The sequence below is a fragment of the Dipodomys ordii genome, unplaced genomic scaffold, assembly GCF_000151885.1.
Source record: "Dipodomys ordii isolate 6190 unplaced genomic scaffold, Dord_2.0 Scaffold272, whole genome shotgun sequence".
Classification (NCBI taxonomy): domain Eukaryota; kingdom Metazoa; phylum Chordata; class Mammalia; order Rodentia; family Heteromyidae; genus Dipodomys; species Dipodomys ordii.
Window position 1 is genome coordinate 474,787 of NW_012267488.1, and position 24,807 is coordinate 499,593.

Here is a 24,807-nt window from a genome sequence, read left to right on the forward strand (position 1 = left end):
GGAGGAGCACACACAAGACACAAGATATCTGGTTGGTAATTTGCTGACAACCCACCTCATGGGAATCTTGGTACTGTGGGAGACTTAAACTCTACAAAGTTCTAGGAAGCAGAGAAATAGCAAATGACTTCATAAATTACACAAAGCAAGCAAGATGAGTGAAGTTTGAAGGTAATGTGAGGAAATTAATTTGCAAGTGAAAAAGTAATCTAGTCCATGAACCTAATTATCATTTAGCCATTGAGCTAATTTAGTTATTGAGCCAATGAAAAAGAATGAGATTTAACTTTTCTCCCTCCAAACTTAGTAAAAGTTGAATAGTGCTAAAGTCAGGAAACATATGGTACAGAATTGACACTAAAAGTACTATAATAGTGAAATAAAGATAATTAAAAAACAGATGGCATGATTGTGTGTATACCTGTATTCCCAGCCTGAAATACAACCCTCATGGAGATTGGTGATAGCAAGATCCAAGGCCAGCCTGGACTACAAAGGAAGACTTTATGTAAAAAAGAGATCACTAAGTCATTTAATGAAGTCAGAGCATAACTAAGTCAGTTAATGAAGTCAGAGCATACATTTACTAAGTACCTGCTTTGTAGTTGTCCCTTGTGACCTAGTAGGCAGCTAGGTGTAGATAATGTTTGCAACATAGAAGTAAGTGTACATGACAATAAGAATAATAACAAATGGGATTGATGGGGGAAGTGTATAGATCCATAGTGAAGTGTTTATGTAGCATGCACAAGGCCCTGGATTGGTCTCCAGAATGAGCAAAAAACAAAACCCCTTAAGCCAGGCATGGATGTCTCATGCCTATAATCCTAGCTACTCAGAAAGCTGAGATCTCAGGATGCATCCCTTATAAGAGTCAATAAGACTCTTATCTTTGATTAACCAACAAAAAGCTGGAAGTGGAGATGTGGTACAAGTATTAGAAAGCCATTGTTGAGCAAAAAGCTAAGAGATAGAACCCAATCCCTGAGTTCAAGCCTCAGTAATGGCACAAAGAAAAGATACAACCCCAAACAAACAAGAGTAATAATGCATTTATAAAACAAAACAAATATGATTGCTTTTTGGGTCCATAATAGTTCTACAAGATAAAGACCTCATTTTTGCCATTTTAAAATCCTAGATTTTAGAAGTGGTGCTATGGCTCAGGCAGTAGAGTGCTTGTCTCGAGCTGAAGACAGGAACAGGGCCCAAGCCCAGAGTTCAAGCCCCATGACCGACAAAATAAATAAATAAGTAAAATCCTAGATTTTGAAAAATGTTATAAAGAGTACATTTTAAGTGTGATAACTGGACAGATTCTGCTGACTCATGTCAGTAATCTTACCTATTAAGAAGGCTGAAATTTGAGAATGATGGTTTGAAGCAGGTTCCTGCAGAAAAGTCTATGAGAGTCTTATCTACAATTAACCAGCACAAAGATGGAAGTAAAAGTGTGGCTCAAGTGGTAGACCATAAACCTTGAGAGATAAAGCTAAGCAAAAGTATGAGGCCCAGAATTTAAGCCCCAGTATTGGCACAAAAATGCCTACTTTGTATAAAAGATTTTAGATATGCAAGACAATGTATAGCAGTTAGCAGCTTGATTTAGGCATTTCACAATATATACTTATTTCAAAACTTACTGTATACTATATATTTATATATATATACTATAGTATATATAGTATATATATACTATAGTAATATATATATTACTTGTCGACTGGGAATGTGGCTCAGTGGTAGAGTGCTTGCCTAGCATGCATGAAGCCCTGGGTTTGATTTTTCAGTATCACATAAACAGAAAAAGCCAGAAGTGTCACTGTGGCTCAAGTGGTACAATGCTAGCCTTTAGTAAAAGAAGCTCAGTGCTCAGGCCTTGAGTTCAAACCCCAGGACTGGCAAAAAAATTTAATTGTCAATTAGAAATTGAAAAATCTTCCCGGTGCCGGTGGCTCACACCTTGTAATCCTTGCTTATTCGGGAGGCTGAGAGCTGAGGTTTGCGGTTCAAAGCCAGCCCAAGCAGGCAAGTCTGGGAGACTCTTATCTCCAATTAACCACCAGAAAACTGGAAGTGGTGTTTTGGCTCAAGTGGTAGAGGGCTGGCCTTGAGCTGAAGATCTGAGGGACAGTGCCCAGGCCCAGAGTTCAAGCCCCACAACTGGCCCAAAAAAAATTGAAAAAAATCTTTAAAACTGGACTTGGTTGCTTTTTCCTGTAATTTCAGCATTCCAGAAATTGGGGCAGGAGGATTGCAAATTCAAGGCCAATTTTGGGCTGCATGAGAGGGAGATACTGTCTTAGAATACCAAGATATCATAGAAACAAAAATGAAAAGTATCTAGTAATTGTAATTGCTAGAAAATAATTTTATTTTTTGCATGGGAAAACAGGAGAAAAAAATGACACAATTACCCTATTTTGGGCATATAAACTGAAACAGAAATCAGTTGACTGTCAAAGAGAAGGCAAGTGAAATTGCCTAGCAGAAGAAAGCTGTATTTAGCAAATGAAGAAGGGTGTGTACAGTTAAAGCATCACCATGTTTTAGAGTAAACTCATCTCCTTAAATGATCCAAATGGTCTAGAAGTAACCACCAATATGTACTGGTAATACATGCTACAGACAACTACCATATGTTCCCTTGCTCATTGATGGAACACTGCCTCTGAAGTCTTTGTGCTGAAATACCAAGCTAGCTGGAAAGAAATGACAATTCTCCACCTAACTACCAGTTTACCACAAAAGCCAGAAACAGAGGAGTGTGTTCAATAAGGCCAATGAGTAGAAATCAGCAAAATCCATCAAGTGAGAGAATGTTCAGAACAAAGGACTCATTTCTTACAAAAAAGACAAGGAGAATAATGGGAGTTTCACAGAAGATTCACAGACAAATAAACCAACTGCAGTGTAGGAGACTGGCTACAAGGGAACTTGAGTTGGTAAAATCATCAGACTTATGTGATCACAGGAAAGTCTTTTCTGTACATGAATATCAAATATATTAAGGGGTATTAATTATTGTTGAAGCACTATAATGACATATAATTATTATTTGTGCGTCCCGGTTCTGGGGCTTGTACTCAGGGTCTGAGCACTGTTACTGAGCTTATACACTCAAGACTAGTGCTCTACCACTTGAGCCACAGCTCCATTTCTGGCTTTTTTTTTTGGTAATTAATTGGAGTTAAGAGTCTTACAGAGTTTCCTGCCTGAGCTGGCTTTGAAGTGCAATCCTCTGATATCAGCATTCTGAGTTGCTAGGATTGGTCATGGGGCTTGAACTCAGGGCCTGGGTGCTGTTCCTGAGCTTTCCTGATCAAGGCCAGTGCTCTATGACTTTGAGCCACAGCTCCACTTCCCACTTTCTGGTGGTTTATTGGAGATAAGAATCTCATGGACTTTCCTGCCTGGGCTGGTTTTGTACCACGATCTTCAGATCTCAGCCTCCTGAGTAGCCAGGATTACAGGGGTGAGCCACCAGCACCCCACTAGTTTTTATTTTTTGGATGAATCTGATTTCTTTACTTATGTATGATGTACTCAAGTGTATGTTTTAGTGAGGGTTGAGGGAAGGGTACAGAACTAGAGGGAAAACGGGGGAAAAAGGGCAGCAGTGGAGATCACTGGGCACTGATGAAAGTAACAAGTCGTGGGTGGAGATGGGAGGGAACATAAGACACTGTACAAAAGGAAATGTACACATTACCTGACCTACATAATTGTAATCCCTCTGAATGTCATCTCTATAATAATAAATTAAATTAATAATTTTTAAAAAGTACCAGGCCTGGTGGCTATGTTGAGAACTATTCTAGCCATAATCACAAGGAGAAAAAATAGATGTGTATTTGTTGTCATAAGTTCTCACAGCAAATAGCTTAGTATAGAGTGCATGCCAAACATGGGCAGGGCCTCTGGGTACAATCTTCAGTACAATGAAGAATACCTTTAAAGCTTTAAGAAAATGTTTTTGATTATACAGAAATACTACAAATGTCTTTAAGGGCTTCAGAGCCAGATTCAGCCATCTCTAAGATGTCATGTGCATGTTAATGATTGCAGAGTCCAGACAGAGTGTTGCTCTATTGAAAATAGATGCCATTTAGCCCATGTTCTCTCCTGCTTCCATGTATGCAATGTCATGTTTTTCGAATTATAGAAATAAACTCTACACATATGTAAGCTTTCTGTTTCGCCTTTGCCTGGCTGTTAACAATTCCAATCTGCTTTAAACTCAAATGCTGGATGTTCTCCTTTGGTCTCTGAATTTTTAAAATTTTATATTTCAGTAGAAAATTTCACTAATTACAGTTTTCTGATGACAATTTCTTCATACATATTTTTTTGCAGCTACATCAATTAAAATTTATTCCACATAGAAAAGTAGTATTAACTATCCACACAGCAGTGACAAAAAGAAATGTACTCTTTACCTAACTCATGTAACTGTAAACCCTTTTGTACATCACCTTTCTTTTTTTTTCAAATTTTTTATTGTGATTAAGTGGTTACATAATTTTGCAAATTTCACAGTATTGTGGGATAGTGATGCTTAGTTAAAGTCACCTTCATACATATTTTAATGTAATAAACGTAATTATTTTAGCACTTAAGTGTAATAATTCCAATATCAGGATGCAGTGTGTATATTTGTGAATTTGGGGAGGGTTTTTCTAGGTTTTTTTGATTTGTTCCTTGATAAACCTGCAAGTGAATCATCTATCAGGCTTTGTGTTTGCAAAGGTCTTGTGCCCTGGGTACTACTGCCTCCCTCCACAGAAGATTCCCTCTCTCTCTGCAGGCAAGCAGTTAGTTGGGGGGTGGGTTCTGAACTCAAGTGATGATGGTGCAACAGTCTATTAGACTTTGTCTGCTGAGCTTTTTGGTTACCTGCCCTCTGTAGTATTAAGTGTGGGAAAAAGTTTCAAGATAGAAACCACACCATACAGGTGTCCCTTTTGCATGCCATTTTTACTTTTAAATATAGACTGGTTTGCAAGTCTGAACTCCATGTTTCCTTTTCCTAGCTCTTTGTGTTTTCTTATCAGCTGATTTCTTTTTTCCTTTTAGTGGGTGTCTTGTCCACAAAACGACATCTTCTCATGTAGGCCACATCATGATCCCTAAAATTATCTAAGGTAAAAAACCTCACAAGACTGATGGATTTCACCCATATTCCCTTTGACAAGTTATTTCAATTTTATGTTCTACAATTTCTTTCTTCCATTAGCTGGGTTATATGATTTAAAATTTATGGCATTAAAAATACTCTACATGCCTGTAATCTTAGCTACGCAGGAGACGGTGATGTGAAGATTGTGGTTCAAGGCCTGTACAGGAAACTGTGTGAGACTTATCTCTATTTAACTACCAAAAAGCCCTAAGTGGAGTGGTGGTTCTGATATGGTGAAGAAAGTAAAGATGGAATATAATATCTGACTTGGATCGTGTAAAATGGATAATGAACGATTTTAAGATATAAATGTAAGTATGCTGTGGATAAGACTTCCCTGGTAGCTAGCTATGTTAGCTAGTAACTGTAATTGTAACCCTGTAACCCTGTAACTCTGTAACTCTAATGTCTGCAATGGGAGTCCTAACCCAGTGGAACCATCACCACCTTTGTTCTATTCCCCTGCTTCCTGCCAGCAAAACCATGGAGGGAAATTTAAACTTAAGGTTTGAATTTCTTCTAACTATCATTGGCTAAAACCTACACCCAACCTCTCCCTTTCCCTGCCCTAGCCCAAAATGCTTAAAAGCCAATGTGGGCTGGTACTCGGGCGTTTCCTTGGATCCCAACTCCAGGTGTGATCCTGGCCTGTCAGCACTTTTCACTCAATAAAATCTTTTACATTTTCACTGAGGACTGAGTGGTCTCACTGCACCTCCCCACTACAGTTCAAGAGTTAGAGCTCAAGGGGAAGGTAGAGTGGTAGAGTGCTTGCCTTGCATGCATGAGGCCCTGGGTTTGATTCCTCGGTACCACATAAGCAGAAAAAGCTGGAAGTGGCACTGTAGCTCAAGTGGTAAAGTGCTAGCCTTGAGCTGAAGAGCTCAGGGACAGTGCCCAGGCCTAGAGTTCAGGCCCCATGACTGGCAAAAACAAAAAACAAACAAACAAAAAAGAGTTAGAGCTGAAGGACAGCTCCAAGGCTATGAGTTCAAGCCCCAGGACCTGCACAAAAAAACAACAACAACAAAAATAGAAAAATGATAACAATGCTCAACTGTGTTTGGTATGTGAGTATTTGCATAAAACCAGACCGATTACAAGCTTATTCGTGTATATGTGTGATGTACTTTGTGGAAGCTTGGTAGTTTCAGTGCAAACGTTTTGGATGGTTCAGCAACTGGTTGGAACAAAAAAGCCAAAAGTTGAGCTCTGACTCAAGTTGTAGAGCAAAAGAAGCTCAGGGATCGGGCCAAAACCCTGAGTTCAAGTCCCAGGACCAACATGCACACACATGTGCCCGCGCGCACACACACACAAATCTATGCAAAAGATTTTACTACAACAAGTGACTCTTTTTTGGAACCTCATCTCTGAAATTTCTTTTGATTTCTTGTAGACTCTTGCTAGTTTTCTTTCTCTGATCCTCTGTGGCTTATGGTTTGTTTTGTTGCTTTCATGGATTTACCACACAGTTTCTAATGCTTACCATCAAAAAGTCCATTGTTTTTGAGGTTTCAAATAAAGTCGGTTTCACTGGGGAGAGCTTTGGGTTCACTGTTCTTTTGGCCAGTCCTGCTCCTAGGCAAAATTGCTACACTACTGTTGTGGAGCTTGGAGCTTGGAGCTTGGGGTGGGGAAAATGGACTGCTTCAATCAGAAGGAAGTCCTTGCTTTAATGAGTTTGGCACTAGGTGAGTATATTCGACCTTGATCTTATTGGCTTCCTTATTCTGATATAGAGCCTGTACTTTATAAGCAAACATGGATGAAAGACCTCAGTAAATTCAACCTGCCATATTTGATATAGAGTCTTTACCATTTGGAAGGAGAAATACCAAATTCTAGTGGCATCATCATCCTGGAGGAAAATCATAGCCCTTTCTGGGTGCTGATGGCTCACTTATAACCTTGGAAAGTACAAGAATTATTTAAAGTCAGAATGAGGCTTGATGATTTATCTATAAATGACTAAATATACAGAATGTATTCAGACATGGAAGCAAGACTCTTATTTCCAATTAGCCAGCACAAACTGGAAGTGGAAATGTGGCTCATGTGTTAGAGTGCCAGCTGTGTATGAAAAAACTGATGAGAACACAAGGCCTTGAGTTCAAGCCCCGACTGGCATGCACACAAAAATAGAGAAAAAGTGATATTTGTACCCTATATGTTCTCCAGCTAAAGAAGAATTAAATAATAAGCAATAGTGAAAAAGTAGTAATGAAAATGTCTTTAAATGGGTTAATGTATAATTTGTGGCAGATCCATAGCAAGCAATACTACTCAGAAATGAAAAGTAACTAATGATTAATAAATGTACCAGCTTGAATAAATCTTACAGACATTAATTTTCCTAATTTGAGGATGGGAAGGGAAATAACAAAGTGCTGAAATAAGGATACAGGACGACCCATTGTAACAATGAGATGTATAAGACAGTACGTTGAAAATGAACTTTACTACTTTGGGTGGGGGGAAAATGGGGAGGAAAAAGTTGATAGGGGAAAAATAAAGGAGGGTGTAACAGTGCTTGATTGAAAATGGACTTATTAACTTGCTCATGTGACTGTAACCCCTCTGTACAGTATTTTTACAATAAAAAATATATATTAAAAAGAAAAAAAGAAACCTATCTGTGAAGGTTGTTTATTGTATGTTTCTATTTACATCTCATTTATGGGATCAGAAACTGCTCTAAATGTTGATTGTAATGTGGTTACTAATGTTGATGCTTATGTACATTTATATTATGGGCTAGGATGTAGCTCAGTGATACCACTTGCCTACCACCAAAAGGCCTGCCTTTTGATCCACAGGACCAAAAAGATAAGAAAGTAGTAGAGTTAACAAAAAAGAAAATGTGAATGAATTCATATGTTAAAAAAAGAAAGTATATATACAAAAAAGTCAAGTACTGCAATTGATTAAAAGTTAATTTTAGGAAGTGACACTGTGGCTCAAGCAGTAGAGTGCTCGCCTTGAGCTAAAGAGCACAGGGATAGCACCCAAACCCAGAGTTCAAGCCCCACCACTGGCAAAAAAAAAAGAAAAAAGTTAATTTTAGCCAGGCACCAGAGGCCCATGCCTGTAATCCTAGTTACTCAGGAGGCTATGATCTGAGGATAGCTGTTCAAAGCCAGCCTGGACAGGAAAGTCTGTGAGACTTTTATTGCCAATAAATTACCAAAAACTGGAAATGGAGCTGTGGCTCAAGTGATAGAGCACTAGCCTTGGGTGAAAACACTCAGGGACAGCACCCAGATGGTGAGTATAAGCAGCACGACTAGGCACACACACACACACAAATAACCTTTATCTTTCCACTGAAATATATGACACATGCAAAATAATGTATGTAATATATTTCAAATTATAATAGTATAATGAACTGTCCTGAACTCTGATGTCCATAAAAAATAATTAATCACAAATTAACTCAACCTATAAGATCCTCTTCACACTTGCTTTTCCTAATCTACTTCAGAGGCAACCATTAACCAGCAATTCATATGCACTTTTGTTTAGCTATGTATGTGCTCACTTATTTTTCTTTCTTTCCCTTCCTTCCTGCCTTCTTTCTCTTTCCTTCTTTCTTCCTTTCTCTCTCTCTCTTTCTTTCTTTTTTTTTGTTTTTTTTTGTCATGGGGCTTGAACTCAGGGCCTGGGCGTTGTCCCTAAGCTCTTTCCTCAAGGCTAGCATTCTACCACTCTGAACCAAAGCTCTATTTCCAGTTTTCTGGTGGTTAATTGAAGATAAGTGTCTATTGGGAGGCTGGGAATGTGGCCTAGTGGTATAGTGCTTGCCTTGCATGCATGAGGCCTTTGGTTCAATTCCTCAGCACCACATAAGCAGAAAAAGCTGGAAGTGGGGCTGAGGCTCAAGCGATAGAGCGCTAGTCTACAGCTGAAGAGCTGGGGGACAGTGCCCAGGCTCAGAGTTCAGGCCTCACAACCAACAAACAAAAAGAAACCACAATAGTCTTTCTTACAACAAATCTAATCTAATCTTATTTTACCCCTAGAACTTTAGATTCATTTGTGCTGAAAAAAAATTCAGACATCTCTCCTAGATTAGGACACTAGGAGTTGGAAAGTGTTCTTTAAGCCTCATATTCAACATATTATTTTGTTTATGGTTTTCTTCTCTCTAAAATGCAAGATTCCAAAGGGGAAAATTTTTTTACTCTTGTTTATAGATTTATTTTTACTGCCCTGAATATGATACCTACACAGTAGTTAATCAGACAATGTTTTCAGAGTGAATAAAAGTGATGAGTCAGATTCTATGGCAGAAGCAGAGATTGTTGTTTGGTTTGAGTTAAGGAAAGGAAGGAAGAAGACAGAGGTTTTCATGAACAAGTTGAAACATAAGCTGACCTTTGAAAGGTAAATAATGATTACCAGAGTATGAAAACAGAGACTTGAGATTTTGTTGTACTTTTCCCCAATTTCAAGTTTATGAGTGGTAGAGGGAGAGGGAGAGAGAGTACCACAATTTTTGTAAACAATATTAAGAAGTTAGGATTTGGGGCAAAAGTATAGAGGACATGACATACAATAGTGATTCTGGTGACTGGTAGAGGTCCATGAATGTTGATCATACATCACTGTTTTTAGAGCCCTTCTAGAAAGACAACTCAGTCTTCCCTTACCCATGGACATTGGTATCTTACTTACATACTTTGTTTTTCTTTTTGGTTCCCAGTTTTTTTCTCTTCTTTTCTTTTATTGTAAAGATGCTGTACAGAGGGGTTACAGTTACATGAGTAAGGTAATGAGTAAATTTCTTGTGCAGCATTGTTACCCTCTCCTTTGTTTTTCTCCTACAATCCCTTCCTTCCCACACCTCTTCCACTCCCCCGACAAAGTTGTAAAGTTCATTTTCAACATTGTGAGTATCATTGTTGCAATGGGTCATCCTGTGTTCTTGTCTCTACATTTTGTTATTCCCCTTCCCCTCCTCAAATTAGGTAAATGTATATACAAGATGCAGGGTACCAAAATCAAATACAGTGACAATGGAGGATTTACCATAGGAGAAAGAACATACAAAAGAACAAAAAAGAAATCACATAGTACATTAAAAACAACAATGAAAAACCTCTTGTGTCCATATCTTGGGGTTCATTTTGCTTAGCATCATCTCATATGGTCATATGTACATAGCTTTTGAGCTTTTCTGCTCATCTGCTAAGATTATTCTAGACATATACTAATTATTGCAAATAAGGAAAACCATAAGGTTCTAGTCCATGATCATTTGGCTCCATTGATGGTGACTATGCCAAGGTAGTACCTGATGGCAACAATGTATGGCAGAGAAAATTCTTTTACCTCATAGTCAAGAAGCCAAAGGAAGAGTAAGTGACTGGGGTGATAACACTTTGTTTTTCATAGTCATTTTTTGTCATTTTTTTCAGGGTCCTGATACCAACACTTGAACTCAGTGTACCTCTTGTTCTTATGCAGCTTGTTCACTCACCGTTGGTAGGTACTCTACCATTTGAGCCCATTTGCTAATTAATTGCAGATGGAGTCTTGCAGATGTTTTTGCCCAGGCTAGCTTTGAACTGATATCTTTTAGGGTCCTAGCCATTTGAACAGCTAGGATTACAGGCATGAACCATCAGAATCTGGCTGCCTCTGTCACATTTTAGCATTTATTTTCTTGAAATTTTTATTATTTCTGGGTACTGGCGGCTAATACTTGTAATCATAGCTGCTCAGGAGGCTGAGATCTGAGGAGTATGGTTTGAAGCCAGCTTGTGCAGGAAAGTCCATAAAACTCTCATCTCCAATTACCCACCCAAAATCCAGAAGTGGAGATTTGGCTCAAGTGGTAGAGCATTCAACTTGAGCAAGGAAAATTCAGGGACAGTGCCCACGCTCCCGAGTTCAAGCCCCAGGACTGGTGTGTGCGCACACACAATTGTCTTATACAAGACTGTTATGCTCTATGGTAAGAAAAGAGAGAAGCCACATTTTGAGAGGTTGAGTCTTGGAGTTTTTATTCCAAGGCCGGCACTTGCATGGTGGAATCCAGTCTCAAAGAACAGCAGCCAGCAAATACACTTAACACCATTAGGAAACTGAGCCATGAAGGTGGGAGAGGAAAGAAGGAACAAAAACATTCAGAAACACAACAAATCAAAGAAAGGTTGGACAATTGGGATTGGATGAAACTGCAGAGCTTCTGCATGGCAAAGGACATAGCTAGCAAGATCAATAGAAAGCCCATGGATTCAGAGAAGATCTTCAGTAGCCATACAACAGACAAGGGTCTCATATCTAAAATATACTTAGAACTCAAGCAATTAAATCCCCCCAACAACAACTTAAACAAACAACTACCCAATTAATAAGTGGGCTAAAGACTTAAACTTCTTAAACTTCTCTGAGGAGGAAATAAGAATGGCCAATAGACACATGAAGAAATGCTCAATTTCTCTAGCCATAAAATAAATGCAAATCAAGATAATATTGAGATTCCACCTCACCCCAGTTAGAATGTCTATAATCAAGAAATCTAATAACAACAGAAGTTGGAGGGGATGTGGACAGAAAGGAACCTTACTTCATTGTTGGTGGAAGTGTAAACTTGTTCAACCACTTTGGAAAGCAGCATAGAGGTTCCTCAAAAGACTACATATAGAGGGCTGGGAAGGTGGCTCAGTGGTAGAGCGCTTGCCTTGCATACATGAGGCCCTGGGTTCGATTCTTCAGCACCACATAAGCAGGAAAAAAAAGGCCGGAAGTGGCACTGTGGCTCAAGTAGTAGAGCACTCACCTTGAGCTGAAGAGCTGAGGGACAGTGCCCAGGCCCAGAGTTCAGGCCCCACGCCCAGACCTCCCCCCCCCTTCCGCCAAAAAAAAAGACTACACATAGAGCTTCCCTATGACCCAGCAATCCCACTTTGGGGCATTTACCCAAATGATCACAAACAAGACCATACTAAAGCTACCAGCATAACTATGTTTATTGCAGCATTATTTACCATAGCTAAGATATGGAACCAACCCAGATGCCTCTCAGTAGAAGAATGGATCAAGAAAATGTGGTATATATACACAATGGGATTCTATGCCTCCATCAGAAAGAATGGCACTGCCCCATTTGTTAGGAAATGGAAAGACTTGGAAAAAATTATATGAAGTGAAGTAAGCCAGGCCCAAAGAAACATAGGTCCCATGGTTTCCCTTATTTGCAATAACTAATATATGTCTGGGACAAGCAGAAAAGGTCAAAAGCTATGTACATATGACCATATAAGATGATGTTTAGTGAAATGAACCCCCAGACAGGGACACAAGTGGTTTTATCTTTCTTGCTGTTGTTTTTAATGGATTTATAATGTACCATGTGATTTTTTTGTTTCTTTTGTATGTTCTTCCCCCATGGTATAACCTCTGATTTCACTGTATTTGATTCCTGTGCCCTGCATCTTGTATATACATTTTTTCTAATTTGGAGAGGGAAAGGGAAATAACAAAATGCTGAAATAGGAATACAGAATGACCCATTGTAACAATGAGATGTACAAGACACTGTGTTGAAAATGAACTTTATAACTTCAGGGGGTAGGGAAGGGAGGAGTTGGGGAGGTGGGGAGGGAAGGGATGGTAGGGGAAAAACAAAGGAGGAGGTAACAATGCTTGATAGGAAATGTACTCATTACCTTACTCATGTAACTATAACCCCTCTTGTACAGTATTTTTGCAATAAAAATATATACAAAAATAAATAAAAATGAAGGTACAGCAACAAAACAAAACAAAACAAAAAACAAAGAGAGACAATGCTGATGGCTGTAATCCTAGCTACTCAGTAGCTGGAAGTGGAGCTGTGGCTGAAATGGTACAGCCTTGAGGAGGAAAAAAAAGCTCAGCAACAACACCCAGGCCTTGATTTCAAGCCCCAGGACAAGCATTAGCGCACGCACATACACATACCCATACCACCCCACCCCTAACCCCCACCCCCCCACACAGAGGTGCTTACTATTATAACATGATATTTTAAGCAAACATCCATTAGAAATTAACCCTAAACCAAATGTTTATCTCCTTTATTCTCATATATGGTTATTTGATTTTTTTGGGGGGGGTCCAGTCATGGGGTCTGAACTCTGGGCCTGGGCGCTGTCCCTCTGCTCTTCAGCTCAAGGCTAGCGCTCTACCACTTGAGCCACAGCACCACTTCTGGCTTTTTTCTTTTTGCTTATGTGGTGCTGAGGAATCGAGCCCAGGGCCTCATGCATGCAAGGCAAGCGCTCTACCACTGAGCCACCTTCCCAGGCCCGTTATTTGATTTTTAAAATACTGTTCTGTCGTTCATGTTCCAGCATTTGTCAATTTATCTCCTAATTTACATGTTCTAATTTTCTGTAGGATGCAAAGTCAAATAGGTAGTTATCCTTAATAGGCTATGATCTGAAATAAAAATGAATAACCAGTGCAAAAAAAAAAGGAAGAACAAAAACAATAAACAACAAACCAATTGAGCTCCAATGGAGAACTAAAGTGGGACACCATGGTGGGTGACTTGCAAAGACCCAGAAGACAGGAGACAGGACATGAGCATGGGGACATGTGCCACCTTTTCAGTCCCTCTAGTCTCATATTTCATCACTCCTCCTTTATGGCTATACTTCAACTTCACTGTCATGCTTCCCTTTCACTTATCCGTTCAACAATTTATTTATCATTATATGTGGCTATGGATTGTGCTGTAGGAGACAACATCTCTTTTATGTTTGTAAGGTTTATCAATAAGACAGCCATAATTTTTCCTTTGTCTCCTAGTTATTAATATGTTGCTATTGTTTATTCATTTGTATCCCCCACTGGGTGGAAGGTATGAAAATCTAGGACTGGGTTTTCTTCTTTCCTTCCTTCCTTCCTTCCTTCCTTCCTTCCTTCCTTCCTTCCTTCCTTCCTTCCTTCCTTCCTTCCTTTTTTTCTTTCTTTCTCTTTTTCTGTCATAGGTCTTGAACTCTGGGCCTGGGCTCTGTTCCTGAGCTCTCAGCTCAAGGCTAGCGCTTTACCACTTGAGCTACAGAGTCACTTACGTTTTTCTGGTGGTTAATTGGAGGTAAGAGTCTCACAGATGTTCCTGCCCAGGCTGGCTTTGAATGGCATTCCTCAGATCTCAGCCTCCTGAGTAGCTAGGATTATAGGTGTGAGCCACTGGCACCCAGCTATTTTTCTTTCTATAAACAGCATCAGGAACAAAATGTTTAAGTGAGTTAGTGTTCAAACTATGTTGGTTGAATAAAGAAATGTGACTAAATTATTAAATTATAAAAATACCAGCAAAAAAAGAACTTTGTGTTGGTCTTCCTCATAGTCTGGACTACATTTTGCCTATTTATTCATTCAACAAATGACAAAAATCTGTTTATAGTAGGCTCTTAACTATTTAAAGGTTACTTTTAGCCCCTAGGCTGTAGGATCCTAGTTCAGTGCTTTGGGTGCAGCATAGTTTTGAGGACATAGTAGTTGCTCCATGTAATTTGGTAGATTGTCTGAAATTAACTAAAAGAGAACTGTGGTACTGATTTTGGACCCAGAAGATATTTCTGGAGGTCTTTATGAAAAAGGCAAATGAAAAGTGAAAAGCTACTTTTGCTGGGCTTGTGAACTAATTTTTTTTTTTTTTTGTGGGTCATGGGGCCTGAACTCAGCCTGGGCGCTGTCCCTCAGCTCTTCAGCTCAAGGCCAGCTCTCTACCACTTGAGCCACAGCGCCACTTTTGGCTTATTCTGTTTATGTGGTGCTGAGGAATTGAACAGAGGGCCTCATGCATGTGAGGCAAAAACTCTACCACTGAGCCATCTTCTCAGCCCTTCTTAACTAATTAAAAGCTAGGCACAGCTCCTCTCCCTCTTAAGTCCTTGCTATTATCAGAATTCACAAGTAAGCATCACTTCAATGAAGGTAAACTGCCTAACAGAGTGGCTCTACTTAGTTACATCTTAATTATCATCTTAAAGAGATAACAGTCAAAGCTTGGGAAACCACCCACTAGGTCATTTGTTTGTGATCCTCCTAAACCGTAGGAAAGCGTTAACTTCTCCTTCACAGAAGGAGGTGGTTTTGGAAGACAATCACATAACAATCAAACATATCTGTGACTCAGGATTATTTTAACTACTTATAACTTTCTCACTTCCTTATCACAATTCTCCATATTTAATCTGAGCCAAAGTCTGTATTTCTGAACATAGCTGAAGATATATTATTGTCCTGTCGTCCCATTCTCTGTCATTCATCATGTGGTTACTTTATGTGGTATATGGTAATACGTTTTTTGGAATTAACAAGGGACTCCTGAACTTTTGGGCTTGGAGTTGAGAAATATGGTTTCACTGACCATATTAACTAAATACTGAACTTGTTCTAAAGGGACTTTTTTCTTTCTTTCTTCCTTCCTTCCGTTTTTTGGCCAGTCTTTGGGATTGAACTCGGCCTGGGTGCTGTCCCAGTTTCTTTTTTCTCAAGGTGAATGCTCTACCACTTGTGCTACAGTGCCGTTTTTGGCTTTTTTCTAAGAAGTTTATTGGAGATAAGAGTCTCACTGACTTTCCTCCCTGGGTGGGCTTTGAACCATAGTCCTCAGATCTCAGCCTCCCGAGTAGCTACACAGGCATGAGCCACCAGCTCCCAGCTAGGACTGTTCTTACTGAAACATTTTTTTCTTGTTTTTGTTTTTTTCCCGTCTTTGGGGAATATGCATACATGTTTTCTAAATAAGTTCATCTTTACTTAGAAATTTGAATATGGCATGTGACTCAGTGGAAAAATATCACAAGATAAAAGTGATGTGATTTAAGTTTATGTTTTGTGCTGGTCCTGGGGTTTGAACTCAGGGCCTGGGCTTTGTCCCTGAGGGTTTGTGCTGAAGTCTAGCCATAGCTCCATTTCCAGCTTTTTGTTGGTTAATTGTAGATAAGGATTTTACTGACTTTTCTCAGCTCCCTGAGTAGGATTACAGCCATGAGTAACCAAGCACCCAGCTAAGATTTTTTTAAAGATTGAAATAAGAGTATACCTACACTAAAAAAATATTTAAACCTGTATGGTAAATATGTATCCATAGTCACAGGAGGTAGAAGTAACTATGAGTTAAATGACTAAGATGATGAAAAATATTTCTTTTTTCTACATTTTTATTGGCATCAGTTACACATAGGAGTTTGATTTTGATATGACCACATATGCAATGTACTTTGATCAGACTCACCCTCCATAACTTTTCCTCATCTCCCATTTCCATTTCCAAACCAATCACAAGCTTATTTGTTCTGTGTTCACCTGTGTACCAGTTTGTCTACATACCTTTTCTTTTATGCTTTCTGTTCGCCCTTCCCCTTTCCACTACTATCCATCCCTATTTGTTTCATCATGCAGCTCATTTTTTTTTCTAGTGTGCGCTAATTGTCGATGGGAGATAGTTCTAAGGCTAATTAATGTTAGGCCACAAATTGTGCATATTATTAGGTTTGGAGGCGACATTGCAGTGCCCGAATTGACTACAACGTGTTTACAATGCTACGCGGGTTCGGATCCGGTAAGACAGCCAATGAAATTAAAGCCTCCGCTGATCTCACACAAGAGACACAGGAAGTTGTCGGGAGGGTGGGAGCTGCAGAAGCTAAAGCTTCCGTCTAACGAAAGAGCATTAAGTACTGGTCACGCCGCAGTCTCTACCTTCTTTGCCCAGGTGAGTGTCAAACAGGGGACAGGTAGTTCTCATCAAATAAGCTCAGTAAAGTACAGGAAGGTTTCCCTTCTTGTCTTAACGTGGGGCGGATAGGATGAGAACTCTTGCTGCCTGGAAAACATTGTAAGATGTTCTTGGCGACCATACTGCGGTCGATTAGACATGGACCCCCACATCCATTTTCCCGTTCTTCCCTCCTGCTGTCTTTTTAAGCTCTTCACCTGTGGTTATGCGGTTTCTCTCCTGAGCCTGCATTTTTCCTTTTCGATTGTTCATACCCACTTTTCACTAGGCATATTTTACCCTCCAGACTTAGCTAGCTCCGTCCCCAACTCATTCTTCCTTCCCTCCACCCTCCTCCTAGCACCAGTATTTTCCTCCCTAGCTGCTTTCGCTCTCTCCTCTCCTCACCAGAGAATTATGCATCTTCCCCCAAAGCTTGAGCAACTTCAAAGTCACGATTATATTGTGCTTGTTTGTCTTTTCTTATTTTTTAATGAGCAAAGAAGCTTGTGTATGAAACAATGAACAAAGAAGCTCATTTTAGAAGCATAGAAGTTATAGGGATTTATTCAAGGTTTACCTATTTTTTACTTGAAACAAAATCTTAGCTATGATTACAGGGTTTCTGCCTTCCATTCATTTCATTTGTTTTCTAATGCTGGCCTAGAGCCAACCCCCCAAATTTCTGGCGAATCCGAGGATGGTGGTGAGTGGTGGTGGGAATGGGAGGGGCGTGGAGGCAAGGAGGGCTGGGAAGGAGAGTCAAACTGGATTTTGCCCTTAATCCGCTATCTGCTTCAAAATGTAGAACCTTTTCCATTCCGCCTAAAACCTTTCTGGGGAGAAGTGCTTCGCTAGAATGACATCCAGTCACAAATATGTTACTTCATATGGGTTAATTTATTGCGTAAATAATTTTATGGTTACTTTTAACGCCAGCAAATCAGTAGATTTTTTTCAAATATTTTGGGGGAGATTTTCAAATATTTAAATGTTTAATTTTTTTTCAGGTAAGGGGTAGGTTTATTCAGTAGACCTGCTGGGACCAGGCAAGGTTGGCACTCGACTTGGCTGGGAAAGGCCTGGGAAAGAGCCAGAGCTGGGAAAGAGAGGAAAGAGAGAGAGAAAAGAGCAGAGAGAGGAGAGAGAGCAGAGAGAGCAGAGAGAGAGAGCTAATATTGTTTTTATGGTCCATACGTTATCATGTGGTTTACTTTTTAGAGTATTTTGGTAATCACAATTGATTTCATTGACAAGTGATCATTAAATTTAGGCTTTATGGTTTTTCAGGCCTGAAGAGGTCCCACTGTTCAAATTATATCTGAACCAAGACCTCAAGGACGTGCAGGCACTAACTATGCAGATATTAATGGAAAAACCAGACATATGTGTTATGGTCTTCACATTTCTTGTTCACACTGTTTACTACATTCCTTCTATCCTCCAACTCCCTTGTTCCCTAACTGCTTACTTTTCTGCCTGGCATTCATTCAGCATTATAATCAACTTGAATTCCTCAGCATGAATTCCTCATTTTCTATTTCTTCTGGAGGGCTTCTTACTATCATTTCAATGGAATGTCAGTTGCCAGCAGCCCCTCTAGGAATGTTACCCTTTTCCCATCTTGTCTTCCCATTTGTTGCTAGTGCATTGTGTGTTGTTCTACAGTGTATTTGCATATTTGCTTATTTGTTTATCCCTCCTATATATCTTATCACTGAGTATTCACAAATTTTGCCCATAAGTATTTAGTAAGTTCAAAGTATTTAATGCTTGTCTCTAACAGGTAAGCTGTAAAACTTTTCTAAAAATTTGTCCTGTAGTAGAGTTTGAACTCTGGGCCATGCACTTGATAAGAAAGCACTGCCATGCCCCTAGTACATAGATAAGCTTTATAAAAATTTTGATTTTTAAAAATTTGTTATTAAGGTGTTGTACAGAGGAGTTGTTGTTTCATAAGTCAGGCAATGAGTACATTTCTTTTTGGACAATGTCACCGCTTCCCTTTCTAGGTAAGCTTTTAACTATATTTCTTGCCTAAAGTTCACAACTTTTTTAGGTAATTATTAACATAGCTTTACTGATGAATAAAACCAAAGTTCAGAAGTCTGTAATAAGTCACTAAACTAATGTAGTTCATGAGTCTGAGGTATTATTTCCTAATCTAAATTTCACTCTCGGTTTATTAATGAGTAGAAAAAATACAGATATTTTTGTTAAGTATAAGACCTATCTACTTATAAGATTTACATTTAAAAATTAGTTTCCTCTCCCAAGTTAGGTCTTATCACTTGATTGAATAACTTCTAGTAACTAAGAGCTAGGGGAGCTTTGTTACTGTTTTTTGGGTGGCCTAGGTTTGCTATGTAGCCCAGGCAGGGCTCCAATTAAATTCTCCTGTCTGAGCCTTCCAAGTGCGGAATTTATACACCAATACATCCGGATATGATGACATTTTACCTGGAATTTTTTTCAAAAAAATTTAAATTACTAGAAATTGAAAGTGTACAATAAGCACTTTTATACTCAGAACATATATTTAATGATTTGGTTTACTTGTGCGTGTTCTTGTCTCAGTCTGTTTTATAATCTATTTTGGCTGAATCATTTGAGACTTCAAGTATTATTATTATTATTTGTCCTGGAGCTTGAACTCTTGGCCTGGGCACTGTCCCTGAACTCCTTCTAGCTTTTTCTGTGATTTTGTGATTCAATGGAGATAAGAATTTTACAGACTTAACTGCCCAGGCTGGCTTTAAACCACAATCTTCAGATCTTAGCCTCCTAAGTAACTAGGCTTATAGATATGAACCACTGGTGCTTGGTGCAAACATTTTTAAGTAAAAACTTGCAGTGTACTGTTCACTTTAACTAAGTCAACACACTAGTGTAATTAGTATGGTGATTAAGAAATAGAACATTCCAGGCACTGATTGCACATGCCTGTAATCCTAGCTTACTTAGGAGGCTTAGATATGAGAGTTTGAAGCCAGTCTAGGCAGGAAAGTCCATGAGATTCTTGGAGTCAAGAGTCTTTTTTCACTTGAGTAAAAAAAGCTAAGTGAGCATGTAGGCCCCGAATTCACCCCCCTCACCCCACAGAAAGAAATGGAACTCAATCGATAGCTGAAAGGCCTTGAATGTGTTCCTGACCTCTTACAATTTAACTGGTAAATATCCCAGTTAAGGCTTTAATCATTTAATTTTGCTGGTTTCTCTCGGTATGTGTGTGTGTGTGCGCATGTGTGTGTACATGCGTGTAGTGTGTGCATGTACCAGTACTGGGGCTTGGGCTTAGGGCCTGGGCACCATCCCGTAGCTTTTTTGGTGCTGTACTACAAAAGCCATAGCTACACTTCCGGATTAGTTAATTAGAGATAAGAGTCTCACAGAATTTCCTGCAATGTTGTCTACTGTGATCCTAGATCTCAGCCTTCTGAGTAGTAAGGATTTCAGGTGTGAGCCCACAAGCACATGAGTAATTTGCTGTTTTTGAATTTTATAGAAATGTAATTACACTATGTGCATACTTTTTAAAGTCTGTGGTCTTTGACTTAAGATTTTTTTTAGAATTCATGATATTTGGGATAGTAATAATTCTTTTATTTTCAAAATATATAGTATTTCATATCAGTATGCAACAGTATAGCCTATTTATTGTAGATGGGCAGTATGATTGCCTTCATTCTGGATTTGCAAATTGTACTGTGAAGATTCTTTTGCATGTTGTTTGGTGATATGTGCTGAATCATAGTCTATGTACATAATTAAGTTAAATAGATCTTGTCAACTTTTTTTTTCTGAATCTGTACCAGGTCTTGAACTCAAGACTAGTGCTCAGTCACTTGAGCCACAGGTCCACTTCTGGCTTTTGGCTGGTTATTGGAGATAAGAATTTTATGGATTTTTACTGCCTGGGCTGGCTTTGAACCAGTTCTTGGTTGTCAACTTGTTCTTAAAAGCAATTATATTAAAATACTTGTAACAAATTTTTTTTTTGGGTCCGGTCGTGGGGCCTGAACTCTGGGCCTGGGCACTGTCCCTCAGCTCTCCAGCTCAAGGCTAGTGCTCTACCACTTGAGTCACAGAACCACTTCCAGGTTTTTCTTTTTTGCTTATGTGGTGCTGAGGAATCAAACCCAGGGCCTCAGGCATGCAAGGCAAGCTCTCTACCACTGAACCAGTTTCTCAGCCCCACTTGTAACAAATTTTTAAGAGTTCAAGATGATTTATAACATTGCTGTTAGTAATCATATCTTTTCTTTTTGATTAAAAGAAGGCTCTACTGTACTGGGTTTTGCTTCAGTTTCCTGATGATATTCCTTCCATTATTAGCCATATGAATGTCTTTTATGAGATAGTTAAATCTTTTGACTACTTTTTTTCTTGGACTCTCTACCACTGTTGGTTTGTTTTTTGCTTGCTTGTTTTATCTATTTTTTTTAACTTCTTAGTGCCCATTCTGAGGCTTGAACTCAGGACTTGGGCATTGTCTCTGAGCTTCTTTCGCTCAAGGCTAGTGTTCTACCACTTGAGCCACAATTCCATTTCTGGCTTTTGTGGGGTAGTTTATTGGAGATAAGAGTATCATAGACTTTCCTGCTCTGGCTGGCTTTGAACCATGATATTCAGATCTCAGCCTCCTGAGTAGTTAGGATTACAGGCATGAGCCACCAGCACCTGGCTAGGAACTCTTTTTAAATTATGTATATGGGTATTTTGTTAGCCATATGTGATCTGCATTTTCAGTTTTACATTTTTTATTTTTATTTTTTAAATTAATATGTTTATGAGGGAATTTCATTGTGAGATTTCTGTATATGTACACTGTATGTTGGAATACATTTTTGTCCTTTATTTCCGTTGCTCCTCCCTCCCTTCTTTTGAAAAACTTTCCTGTGGATTTCAGCCTCTTCTTTCAGTATCCCTTCCTTTTCCCCTCATTCTAGTCCTTTCCTAGTCTCCCTACCAACATAAATGTCTCAATAGCATTACTATTGTCATCATCATCAGTTTAGGTTATACTCCACAAAGATAGAGAACATGCAATATTTCCTTTTTGGGTTGGCTCACCTCTTGCTTAACATGATGATTGCCACAGTGTATGAGGCACCCCACCCTCATTAGTATTCGTTGTTTGTTTTTGTTTTTTTGTTTGGTGCCAGTCCTGGATCTTGAACTTGGGGCCTGAGCACTGTTCCTGAACTTCTGTGCCTGGCTTTGTTGTTTGTTTTCTTGATGATTGCCACTGAAATGGAATCTGGATTTTGAACAGTTCTTCATGTTTTTATTAGCCATTTGTATTCCTTCATGAAAACTGTTGCATTATTTGTTCTGGAGTTCAAAGTTTTCAGCTCTTTTTATAACTTGAGTATTAATCTTTTATCCATAGAATTATCCAAAGATTTTCTTCCCATTCTGTGAGTTGTCTCTTGATTCTGGTAATTGTTTCTTTGTTTCTTTTTTCCTTTTTTGGGAGTGGGTTGTCGGGCTTGAATTCTGGGTCTGGGCACCACTTCCCGTTTTCTGGTGGTTTATTGAAGATAAGAGTCTCACGTCTCATGGACTTTGCTGCCCGGGCTGGTTTTGAACTGTGATCCTCAGCCTCCTGAGTACCTATGATTACAGGTATGAACCACTGGTGCCTGGCTTAATTGTTTCTTTCGATGTATAGAATTATTTTGTGCTGATATGAGGGCTTGAACTCAGGGCCTAATATTCTTTTTTTTTTCTCTAATGTTCTTTTTTTGGGGGGAGGGTCCGGTCGTGGGTCCTGAACTCTGGGCCTGGGCGCTGTCCCTCAGTTCTTCAGCTTAAGGCTAGCGCTCTACCACTTGAGCCACAATGCCACTTCCGGCTTTTTTCTTTTTGCTTATGTGGTGCTGAGGAATCGAACCCAGGGCCTCAGGCATGCAAGGCAAGCGCTCTACCACTGAGCTACCTTCCCAGCCCCTCTCTAATGTTTTTGTTTGAGCTTTTCTGCTCAAAGTTGGTGTTCTACCACTTGAGCCACATCTTCACTTCTGGCTTTTTGGTGGTTAACTGGATATAAGATATTTGATTTGCCAGCCAAGGCTGGCTTTGTTCATCTAGCCTTGAATCTCAGCTTCCTAAGTAGCTAGGGCTCCCAGCCAAAAATTTAAATTTTATTCTTTGCCAGTCCTTGGGCTTGACCTCAGAGCCTGGGCACTGTCCCTGAGCCTCTCTGTGCTCAAGACTAACACTCTACCACATGAGCCACAGCGCTACTTCCGGCTTTTTCTGTTTATGTGGTACTGAGGAATTGAACCCAGGCCTTCATGTATGCTAGGCAAGCATTCTACCACTAAGCCATATTGTCAGCTGCCAAAATTTAAATTTTATGTAGTCATATGCATATATGCCTGCTCTTATTTGCTGAACTATTGGAAAATAATTATCTACCTATATCTTCTAGAGTTTTTTCTATTTTCCTGTAATAGTTGTAAGGTTTCAAATCTTTCTTGAATTAAGATCTTTGATTCACTTGGAATTGATATTTGTACAGAGTGAGAGATAGGTGTCTAATTTCAGTTATGGCATGCAATTAGCCAGTTTTCCAGCACTACTTGTTAGTGAGTCTTTTTTCAGTGTATTAGGTCTTTTTTAAAGATCCTATGATTGTAGTTGTGTGGTTTTATTTCTTACCAGATTCAGTATTTTGATGATTTTGTAAATGAACAATAATTGATCATTTAAAAAGTATCAATTTCTTGGGGGGCTGGGAAGGTGGCTCAGTGGTAGAGTGCTTGCTTTTCATGCATGAGGCCCTGGGTTTGATTCTTCAGCACCACATAAGCAGAAAAAGCTGGAAGTGGTGCTGTGGCTCAAGTGGTAGGGCGGTAGCCTTGAGCTGAAGAGCTAAGGGATAGCGCCCAGGCCCAAGGTTCAGGCCCTATGACTGACAAAAAAAATTATCAAGTTTTAATATAATTGATAATTGATTGTCAATTTTTAAAATTATCAGTTCTGCCAGGCACTGGTGGCTTGCTACTGTAATCCTAGCTACTCCAGAAGCTGAGATCATTACTAAATATGGTGTTCATTTGTTTATTTAACCATTAATTCAGCAAAAATTTATATAAGACTTAGTACTAAGGGAGTGGCTCAAGTGGTAGAGCACTTGCCTGGCACACATGGAGCCCAGTGTTTAATCTCCAGTACTGGAAAATTTGCATTTAATGTTCTTGTGTCTGACTATATTTTTAGTTATTTTATTAAAACTAAAACACATTTAAGAAAAGGCACTGATGACTCATGCTTGTAATCTTTTTATTTATTTATTTATGTTTTGGGTCCGGTTGTGGGGCCTGAGCGCTGTTCCTCAGTTCTTCAGCTCAAGGCTAGTGCTCTACCACTTGAGCCACAGCGCCACTTCCAGCTTTTTTCTTTTTGCTTATATGGTGCTGAGGAATTGAACCTAGGGCCTCAGGCATGCAAGGCAAATGCTCTACCACTGAGCCAACTTCCCAGCCCCTCATGCTTGTAATCTTAGCTATTCAAGAGTTTGAGATCTCAGGTTCAAAGCCAGCTCAGTCTGGAAAGTCCATTAGACTCTTATCTCCAGTATACTACAAAAAAAAAAGCTGAAAGTGGAACTATATCAAGTGGTAGAACACTAGCTTTGTGCATAAAAAGCTCAGGGACAATGCCTGGGTCTTGCATTCAAGCCGCAAGACCAGCACAATCCCTACTTCCCCCCGCCCCAACAACATATTTAAAATAAGTAGTGCTTATGTTTTAGCTCAATGCTTTCTTTTTTTGGGGGGGGACCTGGGTGCTGTCCCTCAGTTCTTCAGCTTAAGGCTAGCACTCTACCACTTGAGCCACAGCGCCACTTCCGGCTTTTTTCTTTTTGCTTATGTGGTGCTGAGGAATCGAA

The 24,807-nt window shown here is 39.4% G+C and overlaps 1 protein-coding gene across 2 annotated transcripts in view; it reads left to right on the forward strand.

The window, feature by feature from the left end:
* The first annotated feature begins 16,847 nt into the window (after positions 1–16,847).
* LOC106001208 (melanoma-associated antigen D1) overlaps positions 16,848–24,807 on the forward strand; it is a 47,879-nt gene continuing 39,919 nt past the window's right edge. For both annotated transcript variants that reach the window (XM_013036345.1, XM_013036347.1), the window contains exon 1: positions 16,848–16,904. The gene's annotated coding sequence lies outside the window, so the exon portion shown is untranslated. The remainder of the gene's footprint in view (positions 16,905–24,807) is intronic.